Source organism: Varroa jacobsoni, unplaced genomic scaffold (genome assembly GCF_002532875.2).
Source record: "Varroa jacobsoni isolate VJ856 unplaced genomic scaffold, vjacob_1.0 scaffold_675, whole genome shotgun sequence".
Taxonomy (NCBI): Eukaryota; Metazoa; Arthropoda; class Arachnida; order Mesostigmata; family Varroidae; genus Varroa; species Varroa jacobsoni.
Window position 1 is genome coordinate 148,977 of NW_019213577.1, and position 14,800 is coordinate 163,776.

Below are 14,800 nucleotides of genomic sequence, written 5' to 3' on the forward strand. Positions count from 1 at the left end.
ACGCGTTTCCTAAGACCTCACGGCCAGACCGTACATTGTGGCTTCAGGAGAATGGTTTCCTTTTTTCCTCTTTCGTATGTTCTTTTCCCTTACTCAATGCGCAGCGTTCGCTAGGCAGTCCCTATAATTCTTCTCTTTGTCTTGCCGAATACGCCACCGGGACATCGTGTCGGAACGTCTGATCAGTGACAGAGGGCCTGACAGGACGACGCGATCACCTCAGAAGAAAGAAGAAGACGGACCACGCCTGGAACCGTTGAGAGCTAAATATGAAAGAAACTCTTTCAGGGAAAGAAAGGGATATTGCACAACCTTTGTGTCAGACCCAGTGGCATCACGCTTACGGCCAGCTCTGGTTGAGTATCCCCAACCCGCCAATGGGTATTTGACCCAAAATCCAAAAATAGCTTAACATCAGATAATAAACTGAACGTTAAAAAAATGTGTCTAAGCAGTAGGTCGAGTTGTTGATTTTGCGTCCGATGCTGTTAGATTGCTGCAGGTAAAAATAATACAAAAAAAAGAATAGCCTTTTTTCCTTTGTGTGTATCCTAGACGTAAGCAGATGCTTAGGAAAGGATAGATTTAACTGGCCTGAGTAGCGGTAGTTACCGTAGTACTAGTGGTTAGCCGTAAGCATTTAGACGAAGAAAAGAAAACTGGTAGCTACGATGACGAAATGAGGGTCCGACTTATAAGGTTTTAACTTTTGGGGGTCTAGCTTTCACATTTTACGACTGTCTGACCAGACAGTGGCCTCCAGTTAAGGGCCTGCCAGGACGCAGAATCATCTGGTCAGCTAGCTGTCAGCCGTTAGAAAAAAAACAGGGCAGAAGGACACACAGAAGACAGCAATACAACGGGTTTGACAATAAATCCGCCGGAAGAGTAGCGCTGCCGGTTGAAGCTGCTTATGTCAACCCCCTCTGCTGTCGGTCGGCCCTGAAGCCGCTGAAACTGTTGTGGAAACTGAGCTTTACCAACGCTGCCTCGGCGTACCCCCGGGCTGATGCTGCGTTTCGACTAAACGGAAAACGATAAAAGACAACAGAGAATAAAGGAAAACGAGAGGTGACAGAGACATTATTACCCTAGGTCGAGTAGAATCAAATAAACTTAGCTTGTCCAGTTAGCGTAAACATACATACACACAAATTCCGCGTTGGCTGGCGCAGTACTGATCGCAATCGTTCCTTCTGCCACTGCTTCGTCGGGGGGGACGGGGGGTAGTCTGGCCAGCTGGGATGGTTGGCAATGACAAAAATTGCGGGAGAGTGACTCGTGGACGCACTAGAATATTGTTAGCAAACGCTACAGAAACCAACCGCGGTGACCGAGATAGCAACTACAGTGTTTACCACTCGATGTGATGCACGGTTGGACACCAAACAAGGTAAAACTGTGATTTACTTTTATCAGTCACAGAACACACGTACAACAGCATGAGTTTGCAGAGGTGCCGTTGAAGTCGCCAAAATCCATGTCCTCGCCTAACTATAAGCGCAATACTTTCTCAAAGGTCCCATGTTGCAAAGAAAAATTAGCCTTTTGTTCGCCGGGGAATAACCGTTAGACGGTTGTCAACGAAATGTAAACCTTCATCGTTAGCTACGATCGCAATATAAGACGTGTAAAGCACGGCGAGTATAGAGGGAATTGTTATGGTTACAAAGTACTACTGGGTCAGCACCGTATCGTCTTCTTGCGCAGATCGAAGCAGTCGCTATGGTCGGGCTGCTGGTAATGATGAAGAGCGCCACAAGGGAATCAATTTGTCTTGATTTTTTTAGCTTAAAACAGTGCGCTTCGAAGGATATGAAGGAAACGTCAGTAGAAAGGTAGGTGGCAGCAAAATAAGTCGTGAGGATTGGTACCTACCTCTGAAATGCGCTCGTGACAAGTTGTAGGCCGAGCAGCTGCTTCTTAAATATGGCCGCCACGTCAGCTATTTACCGCGACGGCCAGTGCTAGTGATTTGAGGATCCGTCGTTCAGCTGGGTTAGTAACAGCTGCTCCCCACGGGATTTCGAGTGACGATCAACGACAGGTAAGAACATCTTGCTTTCAACGCGTACATAATTTCACTGGCTTAGTCATACAGTGGCGTAGATACACACACAAATTAGGTCAACGGTGCGCGTTATTCGAACCTAACAACCACTTGATTCAATGTACATTGATTCATGTATTGGCTAGCGTATCTGAACTTAGACTAAACTGGGTCTGAATTGAAAGTAGTTAGAGCTAAGCGGAATGAATTGTCAAATTGGGCTTGATTATATGTTAGGCTCACCAGGCTTTGCGCAGTGCACGCCTTGTGTGTATAACACACATGTACTATACAAATTATAAACACTACTTCTGTGGGTAATTAGAACAGTTATCTTATGATGTTCATTTTGTTTTAGTAATATCGCCAGATGAGCTTTGCGCTTGATAAGTAGAATGTTAGAGATTTAGACATCACCGAAAAACGGCTCATTGATGTGTACTAGCTTGGCAGAGCGAGGAATTTCGAATTTTTTTCGTATTTTGACGTATTTTGATCGATTTATTATTATTTTTTTTTTTATTTAACAAACTTCCATTAAATTGTTGTATTGAAAATACACTTGACTTTCTACACGCGTACGCGCAGCACACTGTAGAGAAAATTTTGTTATTATAGGATTTATACAACACTTTTGCTAAATAGAACCGTTTACCGTTCACTTTACCGTTCAAAAAGCGCATATGTATGTAAACTACATACGTAGATGTGATACGGATTTGGCATATGGCTAAATTTTACTGTTATCTAGTATCAATAGAGTTCTGTGTTGGTGATGTTTGCGAAGTGCGCATGGTCATCAAAACGGCGGCTCGACGGTCATATAGTATATTGCTAAATTTAATGTGCACTATTTTTATTTACATATGGTATGGTAATACACGGTTCGATGGTGTGAAACAAATATATGGCTTTAATAACAGATCGAAAATCAGATAAGACTAACATACTGAACACGATGATAATCTAATTTACTAGTAATTGCACAGTCGCTACAGGCAGGGTAAGTAACTTGACGGTTTATTAAATCAATTAAACAATATGTGTTGATCTAGAATGTGGGGTTGAATAAAAATAATATGATCGCAATATTTGTTGTTAGTTATCTACGTTTAGATCATTCTTATGTGGCTTCTTAGATCACATGCCCCCGTGGCCAAGCTATTCCAGGACTCTTCCATTTCCTGGCATAAATTTGCACAGAAATAACAAACAACTTATCTTCCACCAGTGATGCTTGTTCTAAAAGTAAATATCAAATTTTAGTCGAAATTGTTCAATTCTCAGCTCAATAGCACTCATTCCAATTTAAGCTCTACACTTCGGCATTGAGAACGGGTCTGAAACGTAAAACCGAAGTTACTGTTAGATTTGACTACTACTGCTTGGGCAACAGCAATACCTACATCAGTCTCATTATAATGCATGTGTGTGGGTGGCACGGAAGTTAGCTTGGTCACCGCACTGTAAAAGTTACTTTGGTAGCTGGCAGTTCCGCAAGCCAACTGTGTGAGCATTACGGCCACTTTGAAGTTCGTTCTCAGAGATTTTTTGCTGGTAGTCGCAATATCTGCTGGCACGCGTCACCCGCTGCTTCGCCATGTCCAGGCCGCTTGAGGCTAGTGCGAAAAACAGTCAGCAGTGGGCAGTGAGCACCACGTGCATTAGTCGTCCACTAGATGCGCAGGAAGCTCCCAGGAGGGCCGTACATTTCAACGGGCTGATGCGGGCTAAGGAGTCGGTACGAAAAAGGAAGTGAAAGCTTCGTGTACACTAGTGTAGGGTCTCATAGAGTGCGCCCCAGTGGATAGACTTACCGATCGCCAGTCTGGCATAGACTGCTTACCGCTAAAGCAGAATACAGAGATAAGACAGGATAAGGATGTCTGACGACTCGAGTTGAACGAAACGTCTCAAAGTTCGCCACCTGCCCTTAGTGTTCAGCTCATCAGAAGGATCACGTATCTATGAAGCGAGACTATTGTCGTAGCAGGACACAAAAAGCTCATTTCTCGTTTTGGCCGCACGTTCTCTAAAGTACTGATAGTGAACTTTTGTTACCACCAAGATGGTATTGGAAATGACGGCAGCGATTGAACATAACGCATGCGCCGTGATGTGTGTAATCCTAGCTCTAACTCATGCTATCTTATATATATGTATGTTTGTATATATGTCGTGTGAAGGTATCTGTCGGTCCATCTGACACTAGTCTTCTTGCGATTTACGCACGTTGATTCGATGTTTGCTTTAAGCCAACCCAATCCAGGTACGTCAGGGGAATAATTTAGGGCGTATTTCAGGTGTACAGTTGATCGAAATATATCGCACGACACAGTATTTGTACAGTACACCTATACGGACGTGCTCTCTGATCAGCCAGACAACTGCCAGGTGCAAATTTGCCCCCTATATCAAAAGAAAAATACTTTGAACAGGAAGTAAAGGCATTATGCAACACTATTTAGTTGACGCAACGTTCGACTCTGATTATACTAGGGTTACACTAGTTGATTTCATGTTCTAATTTTTTAAATTCAATCTTACATTAGGAACGTAGATGACGTTGGAATATAGAAAGACTGATTTCCACCACGTTGAATATATCACCTATCTCAGTAACTATTCCAGTAGCTATTAAGATCATCACTTACTTAATATTTTATTAAACTCCCTCCAATCCTGGACGAGATCTATTAGTTAACTATGAGGGCTTAACGATACTCTACGAGGCTTTGTAATAGCCTACTATTATAAGTGAGGGAACTACACAGATAATTGTTTTGTCCGATTGTGTCACTGTATAAATGAGTGTTCAATAATGCCCTCTAATTGTTAACATTTGCATAAAGTACGCATCGTAATCACTCTTAAATTTGAAGACAGAAAACTATATTCCCATAACCGTTGCTAATAAATATTCCTATGTCTTGTTCATTTAATACAACAACTCTGAAATTTCTATCAGAGAAATCGCTTGGTGTTAATTACGATGTTTTTATGGGGGAAAAGAAGGCTACTTTTTTAAAATACAAATAACCGGCAGGTACTTTATTAACAAATCTTGGACCACCTGCGTTTTACTGAAGCCGATAAATCAATCATAGTACCAATAATAAAGAATAACGGTAGAAAAATAATATTCAGTCATTGTAGCCAAACCGTGAAAGCAACCCTCCACTGTCGTTGTCGACAAATGTCAGCGTTTTTCTGACCAATAGGTTCTTCCTTCAAAATAACGTTCCGTCCTTCTTAAGCCGAAACATTATACAACACTTTTTCGTCTGCTCTCTAGCGAACGATCCATTCATTTAGTGATGAATGCATTTTCGCTCTCCCCTTCCAATTTGTAAATTACCGAATAAAGTATTTAGTAGAAGCATTACTAATATTAATCACAGACCTGAAATCACAAACGAATGAGATTGCATACATTTTCAAATGGAATGATTGAATAAATTTGCAGTTTAGTCATTGATTCAAGGTTAAGAATTTAATGGTAATAAAGTGCTGAGAAAGGGTCGAGTCAGATTTTCGTAGTAAATACAGAGAAAGCGATTGAGGCGTAAAACATAGGGGCCGTTTTATACATTTCCAGTTACGTAGATGAAAGGTAAAAAAATGTTGGCTTGTGATGATGAATAGCTAAAAAAAGAGCCACGTCTCTGTTGAGAGATGAGAGTCGTTATAGCAGTGCGGAGCGTCCGACACCGGGCTTTGGGATTCCTTTCAGTAATGGGACAAATGACAAGATGACGAGGAGCATTGTGAAGAACCACGTCCCACTAAAAATTATCCTTTTCTAACTGATGGAAAGCAAGAGGCATGAAGAGCAGTCCTTTCATTCCAACGAATACGAATTTGACACCTGGCAGTTCTTTTTGCTGATCTTCTTCATGACCACAGCACTGATACCCAGCGGACTGGTAGGACACACTTCATACAACTTTCTCACACACATGCGTTTCACGTATCCATGTAATCGTCATAAAAAACAGTGTCCATCCGAAGCTACCTCCACGCAAAATACTGAATCGCTCTCGTAATGTTTACGGTTGCTGTGTGTACCTGGGAAGTCCGAGCAAGCGTTGTTCCGTTGAGTTCGATTTGGTGCAGTGCGCAAAATACGTCGGTGTTCTGTGCAGGCTCGTGGTGATAGCAGCTTATAAATAGGTAGCACGTATAGGCTAAAAAGTAGGATGTGTCCAATGATAGCTCATGTTGATGTCCTAATGATTACGCTTTTCTTAGTTGCACCGACAGGAACGGTCGGGTCGGCGAGCAAAGGGCGTGTCAGGCCACAACCGAAAGGTATGATCTGGACAAACTGAAAGACATCTCGCCGGCAACTAAAACTGTAAGCCTAGGACGGTTGTAGCTCCCGGGTCGATCGTCCGTCTAGCCGGTAAAAGCTGATAAAAAAAAAAGTTGTCCAGGTAGTCCGCGTGGGCCTGTGATACGTTTGCTGTCAATCCAGCTTTAGGTTATTCCGGGTTAGGTTAGGCTGTCCCGTTGTATGTTCTGCCGTCCTATTGATGAAAAACAACATACAAAGAGTTGTGGATAGTAGTGCAAAAGAGGTGCAGATGATACTGGGATTAAATCATCCCAAGATAATGATGGGGGAATGGTACGTTGATGGGAGGTTTTAGCGCAGAATGCCACGAGAATGAAGCGTAGAAAAGCCTGCTGATATCGTCTAATCGGTGACGAACCATGTGTCATATACATCTAATTGTTTCTATAGGCATCTTTTTTCTAGTTTATTTTTATGGATGTTTTTTTCATTCACCTCAGTTATTGTAGAGATGTCTAGGTACGTATTGATTTATGAGGGTGGACTCTGTATAGTGAAGGAAACACACATAATTACTAAATTGGAGCCGAGCACAAGAGAGGCAAAATTTTAGAGCCTATTTCAATGTTTATTTCTTTTGAGTTAGGCCGATTTGTAACAGGCATATCAACGAAATTAAAATTTTACATTACATTAGGTTTGTGCACTTCTATGGTGTTGAAAAACGATGGACTCAACAGAATGAAGTTGTTCGGTCGATTTATTGAAGATGCGCAATACACAACGAGAATATCTATTCGATAGCCTTTGTTTTCCGATGGCTGTTAGTACCCTGTTGATGACAAAACAAAATTAACATGATTTAATTTTTATAGAAGGATAATTATAGAGACCTAATAAGTGAAGTATATCCCAAGTTAGTGTGAAGTATGATTGTATCAACAATACGTGTCAACTGAACGAAGACATGCATACTTAGGAAGAAAAAATTTCCATCTACATAAAATTCTCATCACTGATGTCATTACTCTATACTCATTCTTGCCCAATATGTGTTTGAGTACCGAGGGCTTGCGCGCTACGCATATCATCGATCGAACCGGAGTGGTTCGTCTTTTCTGTTCTAATCGCTATAATTACGTGACTTCTCTCTCGAGACACGGATATCTGCCACGTCAGTCACCGGCTGCTCATTTGTTTTATATGTACGAGCTGGCTGCGGTGTATTTATGAGCTCTTTATTACGAGCTCATCTTTGCCCACACATTTCATTGTATAATCAATACGCACTAGTTACCTTGGCGTTCAGTTGGCCATGTTAACTCAGACGGCCGAAAATGGAAGTTCTATATTATAAAAGGAAACAAGAAAGATAACTAACGGGACTAACGATGAAGCGGCCAACATCCTCTTGTGTGGACATAAACACATAGGAATGCTTTAGATAGCACTATCGATCTGAAATAATTATCCAGCGGCGCCTACATATATGTCTCCGTCAGATTATCATGTATTCGTACTAGTTAATGCATGTAACGGTACGTATCTACCTATGCAAAAGCTTAGTTTGAGTTTAGAGAAAAAGTCGCGCATACAAATCAAAATATTCGGATGGTAAATTACTCCTCTCGTCAATTTTTCACTTTAAAATAACATATCTATCTAGGAAGGGGTGCGTGTTTTTTGAGTTCTCTGAACTTACGATAAGACGATTTGATAGAACTGTTCGTTTCTGTCATGCATTGCTTAACAATCTCAGTAATCGCATGTAGATATATATATATATATATATATATATATATATATATAATTTTTTTTTTTTTTCACTGAAATGGCGTTAGTAAGTAAAAAAATACTAGTAAAGTTACGTTTTCTTTACAGCCACAAGATCATCAACAGCTATACGATTATAACCAGCTCTGAGTCAACCTTCTAACGATTGCACAGGGTATAGCGTTATTATAAGAAACTGTCTCGTAGTATCAGAAGTCAACACGATCTTCAAGCATAATTCATACTCCTCCATACTGGTCTCTTTTCTGTTGTACCATCTATCTATCGCGGAACACGCCTCGTTAGCATTCATTATTACCTAATTTTTTAACGCATCATTGTTTCTCTCTGATTATGTAAGAAATCTACGAAACGATCGAGAAATTATTCGTAGCGACGTCAGGCTTAGTGAGACTGATCATTCAAAATCAGCCAAAAAATTATAAGCAATATCAAAGTATTTCACTCGGTAGCTATACCATTCGTACTTGATTGATGTGTTTAGGGTTAGGTTGACGGCTATTCCTTCTTACCAAGAGTACGTAGGTACTCACCAATTCAACTAGCCGTCAGAAGGATACATAAACTACAATTTCGATAGTGCCGAGTACCAGATACAGGTTGTAAATGGGTTGCGATATCAGCACATTATAGGGCTGACTTATAGTTGGCCAAAAGATCTTCAGGGTTTGTGCTCGATATTTGATATATGGCACCAGGCGGCAGAGGCTGTACCGCGACATGGACCAGCGGCCAGGTGCATAAAAAATTACTGCCGATTACGTATTTTTAAAACCGTGTTCTTTAATAACACAACAAACAGATCGAGTCCAAAAGTGTACCGGCTGATCTTTTATAATTCACTCGATTAAGATTGTTATTGACGAGAATAACCCCCGCTAATTTTACTCGCTCCATATCCTGGGCAGGTTTTTTGGAAATATATGCTACATGATTGCTGGACGGTATCAGTATTCGAAGTATAATTCAATTGATGTTATACAGGTTTTTGGTGATTCGCTTCCCTGGGTATATTCCTTTATCGCTAGTACAGCCCTTCGAAAAGGGTTTGAGTATTAACGCGAAGATGACGAATGGTGGAGAACGTAGTAGCTGAAGGCCAACCTGTCTCCTCCTAACGGTGCCATACCTAAGTTTATTTGTGGGTGACGCAAGCCGTAGTGAGTAACGAGAAGCTCATAGCAGAGACAATCTGAAGTGGCACATAAGATGCAATTAATTAATTGTCCAAACCTAAAGGTTAAGTTGCGAAGAGAGTGAGGTAAATTAAGAACAAAACAAACTTGACCCATGGTAAATTCCAATAGTGAACTAAAACATGCTTTTTTTTAAAATTATTTTTTCTTAATATCTAATGGTCGTTTCTAGTCCGAATACAACAATAGACAGGCTTCATAGGAGAACAATGAAGGAAACATCATAAATGGAGCAGATTGATGTAGTTTTTGGTCTATGCCAGGTTCACTCGTCGATAACGGTGGACTTGACTTCCAGCAATTCGAATAACATAAATTAATCGATTAATTTGTCAAGTAGATTTTGACCTTTATACCTTTTCAGTTGGTGCGAATAAACCCTGAGTATATCCACAAGTTTGCCGATTGTTCAGAGCAGCTGCAAGCTCTATTCATGAGCGCAGCATTCAGCATCCCACAGAAGTTGACACGTCACTGAAATGCGCAGAAGGATCTGCTTTAGAAAGCCTAGAATGCTTTTTTTGCAACTTTCCATCAGCAACAAAAACGAAGAACCGTCGATCCACATACTAACCTAGCTTCCTCATCGTCTATACCACTTTTGCTAACTGACTTTATCCAATCGTAGTTTCACCAACAAAAACGTAAATATTTATTTTGTGTGGATATTCACTTTGACAGATCGCTAATCTAAAAGCGACAATGAACGAGCAGCTCTGGCCGAAACAGCAAATAAGTTATTGCAAGTTAGGACTGCATCTTCCTTAGCGATGCAAGCTTCGGTGAGTGGACAAGATTGTAACATTCGAGAGCAGATCACTATCTCACCGATTGCTCAGTTAATGAAACTTACTTGATCCAATGGTAACTAGGCCATATTCCCGTTGCATAAGCTATACAGCAAAACTTCTCAGTGTTTTATAATCTGTTTAGAGCCAGTATTTGGCTGTATAATCAACGATTCATGCTTGAAATCGTCACGTAAATTTTCCTATATTATTAATAATATACGTTTAATTACCTTAATTATTGTACCTTGACCAGTACTTACATTACGATACGCACGTAGATTTGCAAATTAATTTTTGCCAGTCGATCCCACTTGTCATATGAACGGGTTTTGTTCCGATGAAATTTATACCCTTTTTATGATTGTTGAGGATGTCGGCCAGTTAGTAATCAGTACATTCAATATAATACTCTCATAGTTCGAAAAATAAAAAAATTAACCCCTTCGTTATGTCACACTGCAACACGCAATTTTGCTTAGTAGCATTTTTGTGGTAGTATTAAAAAGAAACCCCTTTTAAAAGCAATTTCTTTTCTGCATTCGAAAAGTCTCAGCCTGAACCAAATAGATAGACAAAAAAAGTCGAGAGGTAATGGATTGAGGGGTCGGTCGCTCATCAAAATGGCAGGGTAGAAGCTAATTACAGGCAAAGTGTGCGCTTAACGACAGACTCGTGCGCGCAACCAATGCCAACATCTGTCAGACAGCTTCTTGTCGATCACGTGAGACCATATGATCGGACGTTAGTTTTGTCTATTCGCATTCAGCTTCGCCTTTTTCGCATTGGTATATATTGAAGAAAGAAAGAAAAACAATATCGAACATAGTCGTTTCAGGCCAGGTATATTTTGTCAGGTCGTCGAAAGGGGTAGGCCCATGATGTGCAGTGAAAACTTGAGGTGGTCTAGGTTCAAACAGAGGCTTAGGCACACTTCATATTAAGTAGAGACAGCCCTGTGAAGCAATGCCTATCGCCAGTATCGAGCATAGAACTCGAAACAATTGTTTAGGTTGAAAAAGAAAAATAGGTCTATTCAATTTGTGTATTCGTTCCCCTTTATAGGTGGTTTGATGCTAAGGACAAAATTAAGTCACTATCGGCCGAATACGAGTCGGTCAAATCTAGCGGGATCGCAAGGCGTAGATCTTCTCTGGGGCGAAAGTGAGCCTGCGCAATACAGATCTGTAACCCGTACTCCGTGCTGTTTTTTCCTGAGCGGGGTTTGCAATGGAAAGCTCCAATAGTAGTTGGTCCTATAGCCAACACCCAGGCAAAGGTAAGGCACATAATGCTTGGCAATTCGCGCTGCCGGAGAGATTCGATAGCCGGCCAATATGAATACACCGTTACATAATGAAGATTCTAATTTGTATGAAAATCCAATACCTGCTAGATAAGTGCAAGCTTTTAATTAATTTGTCAGTGTATCTAGCCTGTTTTCGCAGTAAGCGTCCATAACTGACTGACCGAATAAATGAGCCACGGGGCTTCTTCATCGCAAATTGCATCTTGTTCATATTCGGTATAGCTGTTAGGTGCCAGCAAAGGTTCAGAGCGTACTGCTTTCAAGTGACGACAGATCAGCGGTACAAAGGCAGTTGAAAGTCAGCTCAGTAGGACACACTCTTCACTATACGTACGTATATAAGTACGTGTTTACACTATTTTCGTTCATTTAGATCTATTATAGTTAATTCAAGTCCTGCTTTCGCGCTGCATAACGTTCCTAAATATGGCTTTTTCAGAGAAAAGGAAAAAAGGACAGCTATTGCGTGATCGAAAAAATCGTACAAGAACGGCGCAGGTAATCTTTTCTCATCCAGCAAAAACAACAAATGAATTTGTTCTTCTCCGAACTTCAATACAGTTATATTGAGGTCCATATTAAGACGTTCCTACGAATAGTCGTTTAGTGTTCGAGTACTACAACAGGGTAACACATTTGCAAATATCTCGTATGTGAGATCACCTTCGTCCCTAATTAATTTCTAGGCGTCCCGCACGAAGTAACGAAACTGCTCGCCAGTGTGAACTTACAATAATCAATGTTGCTTGGAGACTTGAGACCAGTACACTGCCTGCACAGCCGTCACTGCTCGAAGTATAAGATGGTTGGAGGTACAAGGTTTCATTAGCAACAACTATTCGACGTGGCTGACTGCAGTGTAGTGCCGATTACTTGAGAAAAAAGTTAATTAACTATTGGATAGTTTTCAATAAATCCGCTTTTTATTAGAATCATTTCTTTTCTATAAGAGAATAAAGCTAAGTCTCCCTGTTGTCAAATGATTTGATTCAAAGTGTCACAATACCTTTGTTTTTATTTTTTTACACTGTATATAACCACGTCAGCAGAATCATACGACTTTAATATTCAAACTTGAACTACGCGGTATGTATCATGCCAGTAGGTAACATCATTAGTGCTGCGCAAACGGATTACCTCAGTCTTGGTTCTATTCTTAGCACGGTTTTCAATTAAACGATTTCATTAAAAATACATTAGTAATTTTTCGATAGAAAATGGTCCTCGAAAAGTTTGAAGTCGATGTCACAAAACAATCATGGTATAAGCGTAGCCACGTCACATCGACTGTACCGTTTTAAATCTATACCCGAGTGATGTATTAGCTTGCCCACATAGCGACTGCATTTTGAACGGTTTTCCTCTATTACGAGGAAAACCAAATAATGGCTTTATTTATCTCCATTATTTACTGCTTTCTTAGTATATGGGCTACTAAAGTGCCCTTTCCTAGAAGTTAGTAATCTGTTCCATGTTTCTTAACTGTAGGGTCGTTGTTTTTTTGCTTTTGCCACCTTCCAATCTGTTGTTTAAAGCTAGTTTAAGGTGACGTACCTACGTTGCGAACGTAGGCGATAAATTGGGTTGTGTGATTTAAGGTGATAGAGTAGTTTTTTCTATTTAACATATTTTCTACCTTTTTTTAATATTGTTCTTCTCAGTTATTCGGTATATACATAAGTAGATATAAAGTCATTGCATTCACATTAGAGCAAGTGTCTACGAGGTATAAAAATTGATTCTGCTTCACTAAACCTGGATGTATTCATGCTTTTCCTAGGGCTTAAATTACGGCATAAGCAAAATACCTTGCAGAAACGTTGTCGAAAGCAATTTGTCATATTTGTAATTGGTTTACTTAAATATTACATCAGTATGTCAGCTTTCGCTCTTCAAAACCTATGATATTGTTTAGAATAGATGCTCAAAGCAAAATGTATTCTTTTGGACCTGATATCGATTATCGGTTGCCCAGAATACGATAATCTTTCGAAAACGGGCCATCCTAGAAGATTAACGCCTAATTTCGTAAGCCTCACTTTGTCGGTGTGGCGAAGTTTCAACGATTAATCGATTCAATCTCAATTCACATCTATTATAAACGATGATTCCCTTCAAAGTATTTGAGATGCATGCTGTGAGTTCTATAAGTGCAACAAACAGACAGATAGCACATTTATCGGTAGCTGCTTATACATAAAAATATAGCCCTTAATGCCGTATCAGCACTCGGCCCTTTGTTTATAATAATCATAGTTGGACCTATTTCAAGAGTCAGGTATGTACTCTAAATGAACAAGACATGTTGGTATTGAACTAGTTCAGCCGACCCATATTTGCTACTGGTTTTAGGATAATATCCGACTGTAGCTTCTGTTCTCCATTACATCCCTTTCCGACAAAGTATTTCGTCGTCTTTGCCAGGTACGGGTGGTCTTTTGCGAGGATCAACGGCAAGGGTTGCTGGACTCGTCGGAATGGCATCGGACCAATATCTGGCGACGGTAAGGTTCTGCACTCATGATCCTCATCAGGCGGGCCCACGCGTTCACTGTGCAAGGCTACGTGGACTGCATCGAAATTGCAGAACAGACGGTTCGCTTTCATCTTCTAAGGCTTATTACTGGCCGCATAGGTTAAGCCAGACGGAAGTAGTATGACCTTCGCAGCTGAATAACGGTTACATCAATACAACACCGACACAAAAGTAGGCTAGACTGGATATGACGGCTTCAGATGTGACGCGGTTAGGTCGTAATCGAATTAGGGAGACGATGAAATCATAAACGCGCAAAACCAGCTGAAGATGTTACTTTTTCGGTAGTCAGTAAATGAGGTTTCTGAGTGCATTATCCACTTACACGTGTCATCGTAATGCAGAGCAACGCTTACCACAGTCGATAGATAAATGAGAACAAAAGACCCCGGCAGTGAATAAGAGTAGAAGGGAAAAAATGTCAGGGATTTCTCCGTGTCCCGCCTGCTGTTCGATGTTGAGAGGTACAAACAAATGTAATTTCTGCTTAGTTTCTTTGAAATTATTTTATGGTAAATATCCATTACTATTGTTATGCTTATCCCTTTGTTGGCGCTTAGCATTGTATCTGTAGAACATATGCTCTTTCCCGCCGCGCTCGCTTACAAAAACAGCAAGTTATTTATAATTACCTATTAAATTAAAGCACAACTCCATATATTTATGGATTGTTACAACACATTGATCATAGATAAAAGAATTTTAAAAAATTATTGTAGTAAAATCGAGATGCTATTCACTTAACGTTCAAACGTTGCAACGATACGCATCATAAGGGTTTGAAATAAACCATCAGCACAAACCGACGTACATTTTCTTTTGGTCATTAG

At 40.3% G+C, this 14,800-nt stretch overlaps 1 protein-coding gene and 2 long non-coding RNA genes across 7 annotated transcripts in view; 1 reads left to right on the top strand and 2 right to left on the bottom strand.

The window, feature by feature from the left end:
- The window catches only part of LOC111262566 (aminopeptidase NAALADL1), a 74,375-nt gene extending 72,419 nt beyond the window's left edge, over positions 1–1,956 (bottom strand). The window contains exon 1 of the mRNA XM_022836893.2: positions 1,879–1,956. The gene's annotated coding sequence lies outside the window, so the exon portion shown is untranslated. The remainder of the gene's footprint in view (positions 1–1,878) is intronic.
- On the top strand, positions 1,951–12,437 carry LOC111262568 (uncharacterized). 5 transcript variants are annotated; one of them, XR_002681697.2, is made up of 5 exons: positions 1,951–2,047; positions 11,191–11,404; positions 11,561–11,764; positions 11,874–11,932; positions 12,121–12,437. It is a non-coding gene; the product is annotated as an uncharacterized LOC111262568 (long non-coding RNA). The 5 variants fall into 5 exon arrangements; XR_002681700.1 differs by lacking the exon at positions 1,951–2,047 and adding an exon at positions 6,303–6,361; XR_002681701.2 differs by lacking the exon at positions 1,951–2,047 and adding an exon at positions 10,037–10,119.
- Positions 6,961–10,766, bottom strand: LOC111262569 (uncharacterized). The gene is made up of 4 exons (XR_002681703.2): positions 10,389–10,766; positions 9,694–9,811; positions 9,271–9,333; positions 6,961–7,179 (listed from the first exon to the last, which is right to left on the bottom strand). It is a non-coding gene; the product is annotated as an uncharacterized LOC111262569 (long non-coding RNA).
- Positions 12,438–14,800: the final 2,363 nt, after the last annotated feature.